This window comes from Castor canadensis, chromosome 1 (genome assembly GCF_047511655.1).
Source record: "Castor canadensis chromosome 1, mCasCan1.hap1v2, whole genome shotgun sequence".
Taxonomy (NCBI): Eukaryota; Metazoa; Chordata; class Mammalia; order Rodentia; family Castoridae; genus Castor; species Castor canadensis.
In genome coordinates, this window is record NC_133386.1 from 2657553 (window position 1) to 2675733 (window position 18181).

General features: G+C 46.2%; 1 protein-coding gene across 5 annotated transcripts in view; it reads left to right on the plus strand.

Annotated features, from left to right (window-relative positions):
* Window positions 1–18181, plus strand: part of Rps6ka2 (ribosomal protein S6 kinase A2) — a 319159-nt gene that overhangs the window by 150107 nt on the left and 150871 nt on the right. The window lies entirely within an intron of this gene.

The window sequence follows — 18181 nt, forward strand, 5'->3', positions numbered from 1 at the left end:
GCTCTAAGCCTCTGGTTTTTCAGTTTCCTACAGTGAAGATGTTCTCACAATGGGTATTTTAACTTTCTTAAAGTCTTAGGCTGTCCTTGACGGGAGAGGCTGACAGCAGGAATAAATACAAGTCTGGTCCCAGCTAGAACTCCTGCCCTGGGTTCTAGCATTGCACGGTCAGCAGCCTGCACGGTGTGAGGGAGGGAGGGGCTGTCCACAATACACAGGCATCTTCAGGAACGAGGAGAAGCATCGGGTCCTTGGGTGCAATGTCACCTCTAGCACTTGCTGTGGACTGAACTGAGTACTTGATTGACAGCGTGCTGTTCTGTAACTCATAACCACCCAGCACTGCCTAAAGATGGCAGTCACGATATGATATCCAAGAATCCTGTGAAGGGCTGTTGTCCCCTTTGTGGAATCTGAGCTAGCTTATCTCTGAGTGGCACAGTCCATCACTGTTAAATGCTGTCACCAATATTTCAAAGTGATAGTTGAAGTGCTTTAAGGAAGTTTTTCTCTGATGAAAGCATTCATAGCTTTCCTTTGTCTTTCCCAGAAGAAATGTCTGCTACTGACAAAATGTTAAGCTAAGCAAGAAAACAGCCCAGGGTATTACAGACCCTTTGCAAAAGCACAGAAATCCATAAAAAGCAAGTCAACCACAAATCTATCATTTTATTCTTGTTATAACCTGTTTTTCAGATACACTAATTGCACACTTTGGTTAAAAAAAATCTTCGCTTCCCACACGATACACACTTTCTGCGCATGCTGAACTGAACAAGTGGTTGCAGAAGGTCATCTAGAAGCAGAGGATGCGTTCCACTTTTAACCGAAAGATGATGCGTATGAAGAAGTAACTTGAGCTAACGTAGAGAAAGGACTGCTTTGAAGCTGGGAAGTGAGGGTTCTTGTCTGAGCTGTGATGCGCACACAACTGAGGGGCATTCTTAGGGGACAGCCCCAGCTTCTGAAGGGAGGCAGGAGCTGGTGAGTGTGGTCACTCCATCTATTCCAGCAGGCAGGGAGACTTTGCACAGAACTGCCAGGGCCATAACTGTAGGTGCTGAAAAAAATCCCCCCCTCCACAATGGCCTGTTGAGATGTTTTATCCAAACCCCCTTATCCTTAAGGGCTCTGTGCCCCTTCTCAAACCCCACCTACTGCCCAGACAGATCAAGTCCTGCAGTCCTCTGCATGGTCTTTAAGAGAGGCTTTTGCTGTGGATGGATTCAAGATGAGAGAGAGAGAGAGAGAGAGACAGAGAGAGACAAAGTGGAGGTTGAAGCCAATTGTCTTTCCAGACCCCCAGGGATCCCACAGGATATGCAGATTCACACTTTCCCTCTGGGTCCCCCACGGGGCACAGCATGGCAGAAATGTCCAGGTCACTGCACCTCATGTGTGACACACACTGCAGGTCATGAAGGACACAAGCTTGAAAAGAAACCGAGTTTCTGATGATAGTGAAAAGGGGACAGTGACACAGGTCTTTCCCCCTCCCCAGTCCTCCCTGCCTCCAAACAGTCAGAGAATTCCCCTCTTCTTTGTGTCCTTGTCCCAATGCAAATTGAATGCTGGTGTTTGAGCATCCATGAGCAAGAATATGGTGACAAGGAAGGTCCCTCAGGGGACCCCAAAGTAGAACACTAGGGAAAACTTTCATCCTTCTGCCTTGGTGGAAAGGGATTCTTTCTCAGTAGCTTGTGGTGCGAGGTAATGGTGCATCTTTTGAAATTCCCAACAACACCAGCGTGCCACTAGAGAGCCTTCCTCCCCAGTCTGTGAGGATGGACAGTCTGAGTAAAGTGCTAAGGGTTTTGAAGAAGAAAGTCTGGTCCTACTGGAAATTGGGAATTCCTGACTAGAAGGTACTCTTTGAGACTGGACTTCAAAGCTGTATAGACGCCTGCAGGCAGCGGACAGGGTCAGGAAGCAGCAGGAAGGGAGAGCAGCAGCGTGGACAGGCCCATGTAGACATGTGTAGCGGGTCGAGAGCTGCTGCCTGTGCGGTTGGTGGCATGCACCCCAGAGCCCGTGGTGCACATGGTGAGACTCAAGGACACCTGGGGACGGATGATGGGGTGTTTGGATGGCAGCTTGGATTTAGCTGAGTTGGCATTGATGGCACATGAGATTCAAGGACTGAGCTGTGCAAGGGACTGATTGTTGGTGATGTGTTCCTAGGCTGGAGTGAAAGAACAGAGGAGCAGGGAAGAGCTTGGGCATGGTGCCAGTGGCCATAGAAGGAAAGGGGAAGCCAATGGGCGTGGGAGTGGGTGGGTGTCTGGGGTGGAGCTTTTGGGAAGAGGGAAGGGTCAAGATGCATCCTGAGCCAGGCCCATGTTTCAAGTCTGAAGACCAGAGATGTCCAGAGCTGCAGCAGAGCTTAGGAGCGCAGAAGAGATGCAGTGACACAGACGGGAGCCCTCCATGCATCTCCATGGATGGAGCCATCAGCAGCGTTGTCAAGAGGCACCAACTATGGAGAAATGTGAAGCTGTAAATAGAGATTGACAAGTTAGCTGTGCAGTGGTGATGGATGAAAAGTCTGAACTAGCAAGTCCCTGAATGAGAGTCATTGGTTCATGAATACATAGTCTCACTCATCTGTTCATCAAGAAGCATTTATTAAATAGCCTTTTCAAGCCAGGTATGGTGGTACACACCTGTAAACCCAGCACTTAGGAGGCTCAGGTAGAAGGATCATGAGTTCGAGGCCATCCTGGGCTAACGTTGTGAGTTCTAGACCTGTCTCAAACAGCAGCAACAACAAAATATAATACTAATAGGAAGTATCCGCTCCATGCCAGATGCCTGCTTGTCAGAGAGACATGGTTTCCACTCTACAGCAGCACTTTGGTCATGGGTACAAAGGCAAACTAAGTATTGAGGAGACGCGCGAAAGGTGCTCAGACAGCATGGAAGCAGGGGCGAGGTGACATAGGTATGTATGTGCTCATGTGCACTGTGTACGCTCACAGGTGTTCATGTGCGCTGTGTTTTCACGTGTGTGGAGGTGTGTGCATGTGCGCTGTGTACTCACACGTGGGGGTGTGCGTGTGTGCACCTGTGTGAGGTGTTTGTGTGTGAATGTAAGCATGTGTGCGTGTGTATAGGAAAACTTCCTGGAGAAACTTGCCCCCAAGTGAAGTTTGGGAGAACGAGAGGAAATTGGCTGATTTGTACAATTGAAAATAAGGGCACGGTAGTGCTAAGACCTTCTGCCGGGAGCTTCAGGAAAAGAGGTTCAGGGGCACACAGCCTTTGTGTCTTCCAAGGATTGAGCTTTGTCCTTCAAAGTACAGAGAGTCATAGAAGTCTGGTGGGCAGTGAGGATCCCGAGGCCTGGGAGGTTCACAGGGCTCCTGCTTTGGGTGAAACACTGGTGTGAAAAGCCACCTGGAGAGACAGACGGCAGGATGGCCCAGGAGCCTGGCATGAGCAGAGGGGCAGTGGGCATGCTGCCAACCCCAAGAAGGAACAAGGAAAGGGACAAGCCCTGCCTCTCAGACTCACTCTCCCTGGCAGAGATTCAGTGTCTTGACTTATATAGTCCCAGCCTTGACCTTGGGTTTTCTTCCTGCCTGCCCAGGATCTGATTGATCTTTAAAGGTTTGGTGTCTCTGACCACAGAGACTTCTTCAAGAAGAAGTGTTTTATTTTTCTTGTTTGTTTTTGCTTTTCCCTTTTTCTTTTAGGGCCCCTTAGCATATGTGGGCCTTGAGGTAGTGCAGCCCTGCTGTTTCCAAGCAGGACCCAGCTCTTGCACTCCACCTGCCTCTCAGCTGCCTTTTCCTGTACTCTGCATCCAGAGAATCAGACACTGTCAGCAGAGCTGACCCACAGAGTGCACACCCGGGCTGTGGGACTTGCAGCTGCTGCTGACTGTGTAAAATTGACTGCAGATGACCTGAGACATGCCACTCACAGGAGAGGTGAGAGAGCAACAGAGAGGATGCACATCTCCAGGATGCCAGGACAGGCACAGGTGCACCACAGGGCTCTGCAGGTGTTTGCAAAGACTTCACTGCATCTTCACACACCTCATACAGAGGAGTTGATGTCAAAAACATGCTTTGGGATTTTTCTAAAACACCTAAAATCTGTAGTCACATAGAAACATCTCCTTTGGATAATTGTGATTTTTTTTTGAGACCAAGGCTCCCTGTATAGTCCAGGCTGGCCTCAAACTCGTGTTCTTCCTGCCTTAGCCTCCTAAATGCTGAGATTACAGGTGTGCGCCACTATGCCTGACTTACCAGTGCAAAAATTTGCTCTTATAAGTTTTTAAAGTGAATAATCATTTCACAAGGATTTAGGTACTTAGTCCTGCTGGACCCCAGGAAGAGCAATGGTGCTCAGTCGGTTGTGGTGGAAACTTATTTCCTGATTTTAGCGAGACCTCGACCCCTTAGACCAGAGCGCTGTTCCCAGTTGGGGTGGATGAGTCTTCATGGGGGGTTGTCCTGTCATCTCACATTGGAATGTAAACACTTACGGAGGCTATTACGGGTTTTGTAACATTGTGTAGCTTACATCACATACAAAGTTCAACAGCCTTAAGGGATGCATAAGTAGTTGTGTTTCTTCCTAGTGTTGCAGTGACAATGTACCACAACCCAGCAGCTTAAACAATAGCAACTTACTCTCCCACAGTTCTGGGGACAAGCCTGAAAGCAGGCTGTGAGCAGGGCCTCGCTCCCTCCAACGGCTGTTGGAAGAAACTAATCCATTTTTCTGGTGTCACTGGCAGTCCTCAGCATTCCTAGACTGGGACATCATCACTCCAATCTCTTTCCATCTCTGAGTGGAGTTATTCTGTGTGTGTGTCTGTCCTTATAAAGACACCAGTGATATTGCCTGTAGGGAAAAACCCTACTCCAACTCTAACGTCTTCTTAACTTGGTTTCATCTGCTAAGACCCTATTTCCAAATAAGGTCTCGTTCACAGAAACCAGAGGTTAGTACTTCCACATGTTGTTGAGGGGGCACAAAAGCCAGCAATGCTAGCTATGCTAATATGACAAGGAAATGAAAATTCCCCAGGCTGTCATTTCCTTTTGGGTTTTCATATTTTCGGGCCTTTATTTGAAGTGTCTCTAGGCTGAAGCATGCCTGCAATGCACTTTGGTACACAGCTCCAGCCTCATCCTTCTCTGGGAACCTAAGCAGATGGTGATAGAATTAGTGTCAAACTTCCCTCGAGGTCTCCAGAATCCCCAGCCAGATGTTCCAGGCAGGAAGCACAATCACAAGAGTGTCTGTAAGAAGTGGTGTCAAGGACTGGGGAGCAGGCAGTTTAAATGGTGTGCACACCAGCTCAGAAGTGTGGACTTCCACAGCAGGAGCGCCAGGATGCACCATTGGGATGGTAACACCTATTCTCTTCCAAAGAATTTAAAAAGTACATTTTGGCCAGGCACCAGTGGCTCAAGCCTGTAACCCTAGCTACTCAGGAGGCAGAGATCAGGAGGATCTTGGTTTGAAGCCAGCCCAGGCAAATAGTTCCAAGAGACTCTATCTTGAAAAAACCCGTCACAAAAATAGAGCTGATGAAGTGGCTCAAGATAAAGGCCCTGAGTTCAAGTCCCAGTACTGCAAAAAAAAAAAAAAAAAAAGGATATATGCTTGTCCTTAGCAAACCTAAAAAATATTCCTTAGGGTTGCTGACATTGCCTCAGTTTCCCAAGATGATGTGCTAATTACTGCTTTAAAAAGAGGGAAAGGAGACAGAGCAGATGGTAGCAACTGCCACAAGGGGATTCTTTTACTTTTAAAATTAATTAAATTAAAACTTTCCTTGAGTATGGTAAGGAAAAATCACTAGTGACCTTCCTCACTAGTGCACTGTGTCAAAAAAGCAGAAGTGGCCCCAGGCTGCAGGGTGCTGACTACACTGTGGGTACTGGTGTGCACAACAGACAAAATCCACGCCTCTGTCAGGCCGTATTCCATGAAAGCATTAATCAGATGGTCACACTCCACAAGTGTGACCCAAGTGTCCCCATCTCAGTGATTCTGGACTCCCTGTGAGCATCTAGCTGCGTTTGACTGACTCCTGAGAAGCAGCCCTAAAGCACCCTGGTTGGAGATCAGATCTGGAGGATTCGGTGCCCATCCTGGTGAGTGAGAGTTGGGACTGGGTAGCCCAAAGGGGGCTAGCATGACGGCCGAAGAGGAGCTTAGCCAATCTGAAGAGAGGAAACAGGTCCATGTGACCAGAGTCCAGAGAGCAAGGGAAGGGCAGGGTGGAAAGCTTAGGATTGGCATCCTTGCTAGTTCACAGGGAGAGAGGGAAGGAGGAAGGGACGAAAGGAGAGAGAGAGAGTGCGCCAAGACTGTCACAGCATCTTGGCTGTTCACATGGGCCTGTGACGCACCTGTCCTTTGTCTGTGGGTGTACACCCTCTGTTCCTCCTACCACTGCCAGGCCACACTGTCTTAATTGCTGGATTAAGTGATTAGTCTCTAGATGAAGGCCTGGGGTGGGGGTGGCCCCCTCTCAAATTGCAGTTCTTCAGGCCCATGTTGGTTATCGTTGGCCTTTCATTCTCCCACAGCACTCTTACCAAATTGTGTTGTTAAATACACTTTTGAATTTATTATCTTTTTTATTGTTTTCTTATTTATTTATGGTTTTCTCTCTTAATAATCTTGATTCCTGTTTTTTTTGTTTTGTTTTGTTTTGTCATTTTCTTCCTTCTCCTTCCCTTGGGTTTATTCTGCTGGAGTTTTCAATTTTTTTTTTAAGTTATATGCTGACTTTATTTATTCTCTGACTTCTTTCTAACTGAAGCATTGAACACCCTATCCAGTTCCTAAATTCCAGCTTGACAGCATTCCACAAAAGTAATGAGCTTTTACTCTCGCAATTCCAAATAATTGCCAATCTTTATTTTAAGGTAATATTTGACTGCAGACTATTAAAATTTTATTTAAAAAATTTCCAATCATGTGAGGTTGTTAAAGAATGAAATTTAAATTTTCCTTAAAGTATGGTAAGGAAACTTAGTTTCTGTGAAGTAATTACATGTGTGATTATTTTCTAGATAACTTTCTGACCTGTGCTTTGACACCTGGATTATAGCACAGCATTTAAAATGCATCACGTGTGTTCTTACAAAAAATACATAATGTAACCAGGTTGGATACTATGTTATACATTTGTAAACTAAGTCAGCTTGCTCAAATGTATTGTTTAATTACTCAAATACTGGCTTTTGCTTTTCTGTTAGATTTATTACTTATTGAGAGATGTGTTTAAAATTTCCCCAAATGACAATAGAGTTGTCAGTTTCTTCTTTTGGTTTTGTTGATTTTTTGGTTGATACATTTGGAAGTGATATGTGTGCCTGCAACTATACAGCATTTCATCTTCTGCACGCGTTGAGACTTTCATCAATCCTGGTGATTCTGTTGTGTCTAGAAATGCTTTGGGGTGGTTTGTGTGACACTAACATTACTTCGTCACTCTTTCATTGCTATTTGCATGGTTCTTTTTTTTTCATTCTTTTATTTAAAACTTTCCGGGTGTCTGTTTTAGAAATGTCTCTATAACTAAATTCATCTGAAACCAGTTTGGTACTCTGTCTTTTAACTAGAAAATTTAGCTCATTAACGTTGATTGTAAGTTTTGGTATATTTCTATATATTTTTCTACCACTTTAGTTTGTGTAAGGTGTGGAATTTGATTTTACCTTACTTATAAACTAATAGTCAGCCTGGCACTGTTTTGTGGACCATGGAAGAAGACATGAAATGGCTGCTTTACTCAAAGCAATGTCACATTTGCTGCCTCTGTCCTGCAGGTCCTGAGTAGGCAACAGGGAGGGCCCAGAGAGATGCTAGGTCACAGTGCAGCTGTGCACAGGGGCGCTGAACTTAGGAACCTGGCGTCTTTAACAAGTGGTCTTGGTGGGAAGCATCGCCTCATCCCTCAAGGTGGCTCAGGGCGTATAACACCCCAGATAAGTCCTGAGCTGAGCGAGAGGACAGCCTGACATCCTCACCGCCTAGCAGGGTGCACAGCCGCCCTGGTTCCTGCTTATCCTGCTCTGAGTTTTCCTTTCTTTCTTTTGAGAGTTTTCTCTTGTTGTATACTTTTGCTTCTATTGGCTCAGTGATTTCACATCGGATTTTGAAATTAATCACTCTAGAAATTTTAACATGTATATTTCACTCCATCTGAAATTAATCAGTCTCTTATTTATCTCCAGCAAAATGGAAAGGTGAGGTTTAAACTCTGATCACTGACCTTCTGTACCTGCAATCTTTAAAAACCAAGACTTCATTCAAACTTGATTTAACTCCACAAATTATGTATCTTTATTTTTTTTATCATGTCCGTGTGTGTTTTACATAGATGTCATTTGTAGGGAACGTTCCCAGGTTGTTTATGAGGAAATGTCTGTGTTTGCCCTTATTCATGAAAAAGTTTTTTGCTGAGTAGAGAATTTGAGGTTGAAATTATTTCTCGATTTATTCTCTTAGCACTTTGCATAAATGATTCCACTCACTCTTGGTTTCCATCACTGTTGTAAAGATGTAACTGACATCCTAATTAGCATTCATTTGTACAAAAATCTGTCTTTTCTTCTGTTTGCTTTGGACAGATTGTTTTTCTGTTTTTGGTATTCTGCAGATTAAATATGATATATTTAGGTATGGATTGCTTTTTATTTAATCTGCCTTGTGATTTTGAGTTCTTTGTAAATATGAAGACTGGTGTGTTTTATCAACTCTGAAAAATTCTCCCCTATTGCCTCACCTCTTTGAGTAGCATTTCCATTCCAAGGTTCACAAGCATGTTGGGTTTTCCTCTCTCTTAAGCCTCTCTTTCATATTTCCTGTCTTTGTCTTTCTGGTCTGCGTTCTCTCACCTATCTTCAGATCTAACTGCTCTTTACCAACTCTTTCTTGGACTTCTCTAAACTGATATTTATTCTATCTATTGAGTATGTAACTTAAGTTCTTAGAGTTTTAGCCTTAAGGTTTTACTTATGTGTACAAATCTGGCCATTTTATAATCTCTAGCTCCCTTGTGATACTTTCAACCTCCTTTTTTCTTTCCATCAAATTTAATGAGCATTAAGTGAGCATATTTTATGTTATTTATACAAAAATGTTAGCCTCTGCAGGTCTTCACAGGTCTGATTCTTTCTGGACTTTGTTGTATCCACTGCCTGGTGCCCATAGCTCATTTTCCTGGGAATTGAGCAGATCATAATTGTGAACTCATATCCCTTAGGATTTTGTCTGTGTTTAACTTTCAGGGTGTGTTTAAAGTATGTTCCTCCAGAGAGCACCTATGTGTGCTTCTGTCTAGGCCTGGTGTGTTAACAATCTGGGGTTTTTCAGGCAGCCTTGGGAGCATGAATTTTGACTGAGAGGACAGTCTTGTTCCCTGGTTCTTTCCAGGGCTCCTGTCAGGAAAAGCAGGCTCCTTGGGGAGATCAGCCTGGTCCTCGTTCACTCTTGGAGTGTGCTCTGTGAGAATGCTGCCTTTCCACTGGGCAGCCTGGCCTGAGTGGCAGGGATTTTGTTCAGATCCCAGGACCAGTCTTGAGTCAGTAAAGGCCGGTCTCCTCCCTGGTTTGATCCAGAATTTGCACGCATCCCAGGAAGGCTGAGTCTGCAAAAGTGACCAGCTTGTAGCCCAGGATCCTCCCTCCCAGCTCCCAGCCTCCTCTGTGGTCCTCTGATAAAAGGAGGGTGGGGATGGCGCCCTACTGTGCACCTTGAGCTTGCATTTCCAGTCTTCCTGAGTGTGGCATCTATGTGTACACAGAACACCTATGCATTATCTGAAATGCTGTACATGTCTATGAGACATTTTTAAATGATGAAAATTTATTACAAAGTGATTCCAGCAAGGGTTTTACATTCTCCTTGGTACCAGCCCAGGTTTTTAGACTTTTCTATTATAAGGATCTCCACCCCCTTTAAGTTACAGAAATCCTTCCTGCTATAGTTTCAACCTGTTTCCTCTTTCCTGCTGGCTCTCCTTTCCAAGTTCCTCTATAATTTATGCATGGTCTGATGGGCAAAAGTCCCTTCTTTCTCAGTTAATAGCGTCTTTAATCCCCCGGGCCTCGGTCTCCTCACTGCATAAAGTGGGATTGTGTCTTCTTTGTAGATAAATGTATTACAAAAATGAAATGACCACATAGAGCACAGCCCTTCATAGCCAGCAAAGCTCTGAAAATAACGATAGCAGAATCCTTTCAAACATGAAGACTTTCCTGAAGTATTTCAGCACTGGCAGAAGAGGTGGACAGGGCAGCAGACAGCTGTATCTCTACACGGCAGGCAGAACAGAGGAGCTGCAAGTACCCTAACACAGCCCATAGGAGGCCAGGATCTTGTCTGGCTTCCCAGGTGACACTAAGACGTGGCCCGGGTGGAGGTGGGAAAATTAGGGAAGATGGCCAGGGCAGAGGCAGGTGACAGCTCATCTGCACACAGGCCAGCAGCCAACGGAGCAGTGACCAGGTCCACTGGGAGGGATGGCAGCCAAGGTCTGGAGTGTGTACTTTGTCTGGAAGGCACAGGAGCTGTGGGTACAGCAGGTGACCTGACCAGATTTGCTTCTAGAAGGATGGGCTTGGTGCAGGATCACAGGTGGAGTGAGGGGAAGCATTTAGTCAGTGATTACCGTGTTGTGGCAAAAACTGAAGGAAGCCCAAACTTACTGATAGCATGGCTAGGGAAAAAGGGGACACGAAAATATTTAGAAAACACAGCTGACAAGTCTAAGAATTGGTTAGACATGGGGAGCAAAGAAGTGACAGAAGTGATTTTTACTTCCAGTGTGGGAGAGAGGGCAAAGGGCCATTCTCACACAAGACAGCACAAGGAGCTTCCAGATCAAAATTCTAGAATTTGGAAGTTTTCTTCTTTCTCAGTCATTTAATTAATTTTCTGGTAAAACTGTGGAGTTTTGTTGTTGTTTTACAAATAGCAGCTCTGTTGCACACTTTATGAAGCATTCTACATGTTGGTTTAACAAATGGAGTTGCCATTTTTGTAGGCAACACCCTGTAAGAATCTTCCCAGGTTTCTCTTCCTCCTCCTCACTATGGAGAGTGGGTTTCTTAACCTCAGCATGGCCAACAGTTTTGGAAAACAGAATTCATTTTTTTTAGGAGCAGTTTTAGATTCACAGAAAAAATGGGCAGGAGAAACAGAGACTGTCAGTGTTCTTGATGGGCCAGTTTTGCACATTTAGGGTGTTCAACAGTCACCTTGGTCTCAATCTACCAGATCCCAGTAGCCCTCACCCAGATGTGACAACCAAAAATGTCTCCAGACATTGCCAGCTGTCCTCCATGGCAAAGTCACTCCAACCAGTATCCTCAGACTTAGGGAATTTCAGCAAAAGTCAGGTCACATGATCTGAGCAGCGAGCAGAAATCTAATTTAAGACACTTTACTGTGGAAGCTCATCTGTCATGCAGGTCTGCTTGCTGCAGTCGTCATGAGGTCCACTTGGGGCTGTGGGCTGTGACTAACGAGCTCTTAATAAATAGTGCACTGATGGTCAGCTGTATCTCGTTTCTGTCAAGTTCTATGTCTTGTCATTTCCAAAAGTACATCCTTCATTTATATCTACTTGTCACTTTTATAGTCTCTTGGTCTGCAATCATGTTTGTATTTCTTGCTTTTACTTCCTTAAACATATTAAGTTTGATCATTCTGTACTCTACATCTTGACCTCACTCGCTGAAGTCTTCACATGTCTGATTCTGGGCTCTGCTGTCCCCTGGCTTTGCCCTGACACTCAATGTCTTTGTGAGCTTGGTGGCTAGTGACCGTGAGTTCATGTTCCTTGGAACTGTTTCTGAGGGATGTCTCTGGTCCATTCTGACACTAGGCACAGAGCTGCTAGACTCTCCATGTAGGTGGGTGACTTCTGTCCTGGGGCCCAGGTCTAAAATAGAGTTACTCACCACACACCTGGACTCCGTTCTTAACTCTTTTGACCTCACTCCCCACATCCAGGTGCAGACGCAAAGGGCCCGAGGTGAGCTCAGCACGTCCAGGGACTAAGAAGGAGGCCAGGGCTGGAGCCTGCAGCAGGACAGCCACAGGGAAGGATGCATAAGGCCCAAGGGTCTTTGCAGAGCCGTGATCTGGGGCTCTCCTCTGCCAGCCGGAAAGTGGGGGCTGGGCAGAGTTTCAGAGGGAAGTATAGGACCTAATCTGAACTTACACAGAAATCACGGGCCTCTGGTGACCTTAGCCTCCACGGGACAGGGCTCCTGGCCACTTTGTCCCATGGGTCCCCAGACTTGGTAGGACCACAGCAGCTCCTAGGAGGTGCACAGTGGATACCATCCACACAGTGGCTCCTGTGCAGTTATCCCTGTCATTCATGTGCAAATGTAAGCAGAGGAGGATGACCAATGATGAGGAGCTCCCAGGGTGAGTTCCTAACAACTGAATTTTTGCATTGAAGCCAGTTGTGTAATTACACTAAGTGATTTATGTTGATAACGGGTCTCATTTCAATCATGATTTCATTTTCCTTGTGGTTTTTTTAAGTGTCTCAGTTCCCTGGATTGTTAGATATTATTTTCTGTATTTTTTTTAGGCCTTGAGATGTTTTAGGGTGTGAAAATATATCAAACGAGTAATCGAAAACTTTAACCAAGTGGCATTCCTGTGTTTGGAGTTGTGTGTTTTCTCATCTCATGTAATTTATAGGTGTGTCTTAGTTTCTCATGTTTGTGGTCACCTGGGAATTAATCACAGACAGTAATGAGACCACAGCTTTGCGGGTGTTCGGGCCATCCGAACACTGTGCACAGACTCGGTAATTGACTGAGAACTGACACGATGGATGGAGAAGCGGGTGAAGAAACATGGAGGTGGAGCCTGTGGACGAGGACGTCCCTCCGCTGAGGCTGTCACTCCTCTCCACCTCTGTGGCCACTGTGGCTTTGCTCTCCATCGGGACCTTGGCATGTCCCACACCATCGTCACTGAAAATGGTTCCACTGTCCATGCATTCTGTACTCGGGTCCCTGGCGCCAAAGAAAAGCGCCACAGCGCAGTGTGTTCTTCCACGCCCCTCACCTCATGTCTCCTTTGTCAGACTGGCACAAGTGTCCGGTCTCAGAGCCCACACCTTGAGTCCACAAGCTGGCCACACAGTAGGGGTGGGCTCATCGCCATCTGTCACCCCAGGGACTTTGCAGGTGGCTCGCTCTTTCTTCCCCCTTCTATGCTTTGCCTGCTCTGAAGGGCCATCCCTTCCGAGTGCCCTGGCTCCGGCCGCCTGCACGGACTCAGCACACGCTTATCTTGCTGAGAAGTTGGTGCGCTCCACTGAGACATGAGATATTTTGCAAATATCATGGCTACTAAAATAACCTTTAATAAGTGTCATAAAAATTTAAATTTAATAACTAGATTTAAATCTGTAGATAAGTTGAGTGAATAATGAGTGCTTTGTTTAATTTATCAGCTCTGATTCTTTTAGTTGAAAATAACAGAAAACCTGGCTAATAAAAGTGACTTGTTATTTTTCGTAGAAGTAACCCTCAGGCTGGACGTGTGGCTCGTGACTGTAATCCTAGCTACACAGGAGGCTGAGATCAGGAGGATCAAGATTCAAGGCCAGCTTGGACAAAAAGTTAGTGAGATCTCATCTCAGTCAATAAAAACTGGTCCTGGTGGTACGCCTGCCACACGAGCTACTCAGGGAGCACAAATAGGAGAATCATGGTTTAGACTGGCTCGGATATAAAGTGAGATTCTGTTAGAAAAATACTTCAAGCAAAAATGGCTCAGGTGAAGCATCTGCCTAGCAAGTGCAGGGTCCTGAGTTCAAACCCCAGTATTGCCAACAACAAAAAACCCAAAAAGGAAATAACCCTCAAAGCAGCTTGGCTTCAGAATTGGTTAATGCAGCAGCTCAACAAGGGTATTATAGACCCCAACTTTATGTCATGCTTTGTATGACAGCTGGATGCCTCACTGTTCAAAGATAGCTGCGCCAGTTCTGGACATCACATCCTCACATAGCAGCATCCAGATAGTACGAGAGTCCCTCCCTCTGCTCTGCCTCCCTTTCACTCTCTCACTCCATGAATGTCCGAATTTCTCCCCAGGTGTATTTCATACTTGTGTTGGGTTCATCGTTGTCTTCTCTGGCTATACTATGATCTTTCATGTGTGCTTGGTTCTGTCCAATTCTGTTCTTTAAGTCACACCATTCATTGCTGCTCTCTCTTCCTTCCTTAAGCTCCCCAGCCCCCCTTTTTCTTTTTTATGGATTTCCTCTTGGTTTCTTGTCTCTTATTCTCTCTCAATGTTGCCCCTGTCAGTTTCTGTATGTCCTTCTGTTTGTTACTGGTGCTTGGGATGTTCCAGATGTCCCTTGGTCCTTGGGTATAATGCCTGAGATTAGGGTATAGTAAAGGAACTCTGAAGAACAGGAAGACAGTAGAGTGGTTTATTAGCAAAGAAAAAGTGCATCTCAAGGGATGAGGCAAGAAGTCTGGGTAAGGGCTGACTGCATGTGTGGAAGCTGTCAGGGCTTAAGTTTTGGGGGTAGCAGAGGATGTCTGGCTTGGGAAGTCATACACCTGGGCATTTCATCCTCTTGTCCTTCCCCATTTAACCTTGATACAGGGAGTGGCTGTGTATCTTAATGGCTGGCCCAGGGTGTGGGCCTTCTGGGATCATATGACTTCACCTCCTTTTCAAATGGGTGCAAGCTACCAAATTCTTTGTTCCAGTGATACCATGTGCAGGGACATTTGAAACCAACGGCTATCAGAGCGGTTCCAGTTGGCTAGAGTGGTGAATGGAGCCCAAACCCTGATGGCTTCCACGACTTGAAACACAGCACAGTTTTCCTTCCTTGATTTGTCATTAGCCAATTAGTGGCCTTGTAGGTTCCTGCCCCCTGTCCACTCTCTCTCTTCCTGGAAACCGAGGTCCTCGGTTTGAGACAGGAATTGCATTGCCTGGCATTGAACCATTGCAGTTTTATCTCTCATGTTTTGGTCACCAAAACTTCTTCATTAAATTTCAAATATGTTCAGAGGAGGTGTTAAATTGTTGCATGCAGTGGTCTGTAGTCATGTGGACATGGCTCAGGCGGTCCCCAAGGTTGGAGAAAGGACTAGAAGTCAGTACCTTATGGGTGAGAGGCAGAAGCGAGCTGCGAGGCCAGACCTGGGAGGCCCTGCCCTGGGAGCTTCAAGCCTCTATGGCACATCATTGCTCTCAATGAGCCCAGGCTGATAGTCCATCACCATTTACCATGCTAGAATGTCTTCCTGAGCAAAGATGAGTTCCTACCTTCAGGAGGGTCAAAGTCATAAACATCTCAAGTACGCAGGAACCCAGCTGAGAGGAGGATTTTGGTTCAAGGGGCCTAATCTTGCCCCACTCTCCTCTGATCCCATGAGTTTTGGCAGGGGGCTCCTTGAATGTTCATGGAATACATAGAGGGATGCTTGGTTAAATCTATTCATACACAGCCATGTGTGGCTGCCTCTGTTGCAGCTGCCTCCCTTGATTTACTGAGCACCAATCTCTGGAGCATACGATAGCAGAACTGTCATCAGGGACACTGGGTGAAAAACTGACTCCTGGCCCACAAACCTGGTGAATTTAGCAACCGTGGGCTCTGTGAGATGCAAAACCTTGGTCCTAATGAAGACAGGAATTCTAAGACATAAAGTTTACTGAGATGCAATTTAGCATCTTATTAATATATTATAAGAATCAGTGAACTTTACATAGTAGAAGATCTCAATAGTATAGTGTAGCTAGACTATTTAGAAGTTCTCGGATCTCACTCCTGGGTCATCAGAAAATGATGTTTGCCTGTCATAAGATCAGATCATCTTTCCGAAACTCAGTGAGTACATTGAACTTGCCCACAAGCTGTATTGTTTGAGTGGAGAGATGACCTCCTCTCATCTTCCCAAGAAACGTCTAGACCCCGGACCACCATTCCAATTAGAACTGAGTTCTCATTTATCTCTGTTCATGAAGCATTTCTCTATACACGTCCTTCATTTTACATGAACTGCATCTGGTTTGTCTGTTTGCTATCTTCTCTTCCATGACAGTTTGCTTCTTGGGATGTTGCAATCAGTTTGCCTCCCTCATACTAACCACTGTAACGGGTGCATGGAGGTGTTCAATAATCCCCTGTTGAATTGTACTAGATGCATGCTAGCCAATCTGATACTCTAAAGTAATGGTATCATGGAATCCGGACCCAAGCCTACTGTGCGTGTCAGTGGAAAACTTAGGACACGCAGAGGTCTACTGAGCTCTATGTGTCCTCTCTAATCCTCCCCCCCCCATCATCTGCACATAACCCACCATTCAGTTGGCCTTTTCTTTTGTGGAGGATCACATGGACCCAGGTTAAAGTAGGCTCTGATTCCTCACCCCAAGTTTGAAGTCTGGAGGATTTCACTCTATATGTACATGAAGTAGTGTTAAAAGATTGCTACAGGTTTTTGGTATACTTGTATTTCACCGGGACATCAGCAAAAGCAGACAGACTCGTTTTTGGCAATTACTTCCACAGTTGAAATATGAAAGATTTTTTTTTCCTGTGAGATTTCCAGGTTCAGTAGGACGACTTTGTTCCACTTAAATGAGTGAGAATCATGAATGTCCAGTAAGATTTTTCATTTCCAATTCTGTTCGATTGGATCAAATACTCATGTTGCTAAAACCCAGCATTGACCTAGGCTGCCTGTCTGCTCTATTCTTAGCAGGATGCCCATGGCTGGGGTGGTTGGCAGACCATTCTCCTGTCTGAGCAGTTTTACCAGCTCCCCAGTAGTGGGAAGCTTGGCTGAGCGAGCCCCTCCCTTATCCCTGGAGACAATGACTAGCCTGAAGCTTGTCCACTTTTCTGTGTCAGGACAGCAATGTTGTGTGTTTGCGGGGAGCCAAGAGGCATGAGTGCCAGGACACAGGAGGTCAGAAGCGGGTTCTGAGGGTGAGATCATCACCCTGTCACCTGAACCTTGCAGGGAAGCAAGAAACAAAGTTCAATAGGCATCCTACTGGTGCACAGGGCTTGAGAAGCAGCCGAGGACACGCTTGGTTTCTCTCTGGGGCTCTGCAGTTCTGCTGTTTTTAGAGAAAGATGCTCATTTAACATCATTAAAAGGCTGGTCTTCAGCAAACCCAGAGTGACTCTGACCTCATGTCACTGCACGTGGATGCAGCATGAGCCCACAAATTCTTATCTGGGGATGTTCCAATCCGTTAATCCACTTTAGCAAAATGCAGCTTATGACAAGCATTAATGCAACATTTGATTCAGCTGAAGAAATAAAAGGACATATGGAATTTTTACTGTTTGCACTGCAAAAGGGCAATACTTTTCAACTCGACAGCAATAAATGCTTTGGGTTTTTTCCCCCCAGGTGGCGATGGCAGTGTGTCCGTGAGCTTTGTTTCCCCCTAGTTTTTAAAGATGAACTCAGTACATGGACACTGCACAGGGCGAATGCAGGCAAGTTGCCCGGAGTCACGAGCTCACCGATCCACCTGGAGAGCTCTGGTGATCTGCAGGCAAATCCCGTGCAGTCCCGCAGCCAGCACTGGGCCTCTGAGAGCCCTGGCCTTGCGATTCAGGTCCCCTTATCTCAGGACATCCCCTGTCCAGGCCCGTAAGTCACCTGCTTGGAGAATTTTCTATAAATGAAGCCGGAGGTCACCGAGAGCGGATGCGAGCCTTTGTTCTCCAGCCGCTGGCCTGTCCTGGCCACGTGCGGCGTCCGTCCTCACGGCCAGCAGGAGGAAGGCGGCTCCCAGACCGCGGCGACCCGGCTTCGGGGACCTGCTGGAGCAGGAGCGGAGATGGGGAATTTTTAGCCTGCTTGATCACTGACCACTGAAATTTTGCTCTGCAGAGAGAGCGTGATGCCAAAGCGCGATGGTCCCTGTGGGCATGCATGCTCTAAGGAAGGAAACACAATGACACTCTAAATCAGAAAAGGCCCAGCAAGGCCAGTAGCAGAAAGGCCGGCGACGGGAGCAGCTTCCGAGCATCAGCACGGGCTCCCAGGATCTGGGAGCGGTCCGGGTCCGGCTCTTTAGGCATGTGACCGGCGCGTGCGGTGATTGGCGGTGGCCGGAGGGGCGGGGCGATGTGTGGGCGGGGCTGCACGGAGCTGGTACTCGGAGGGAAGGA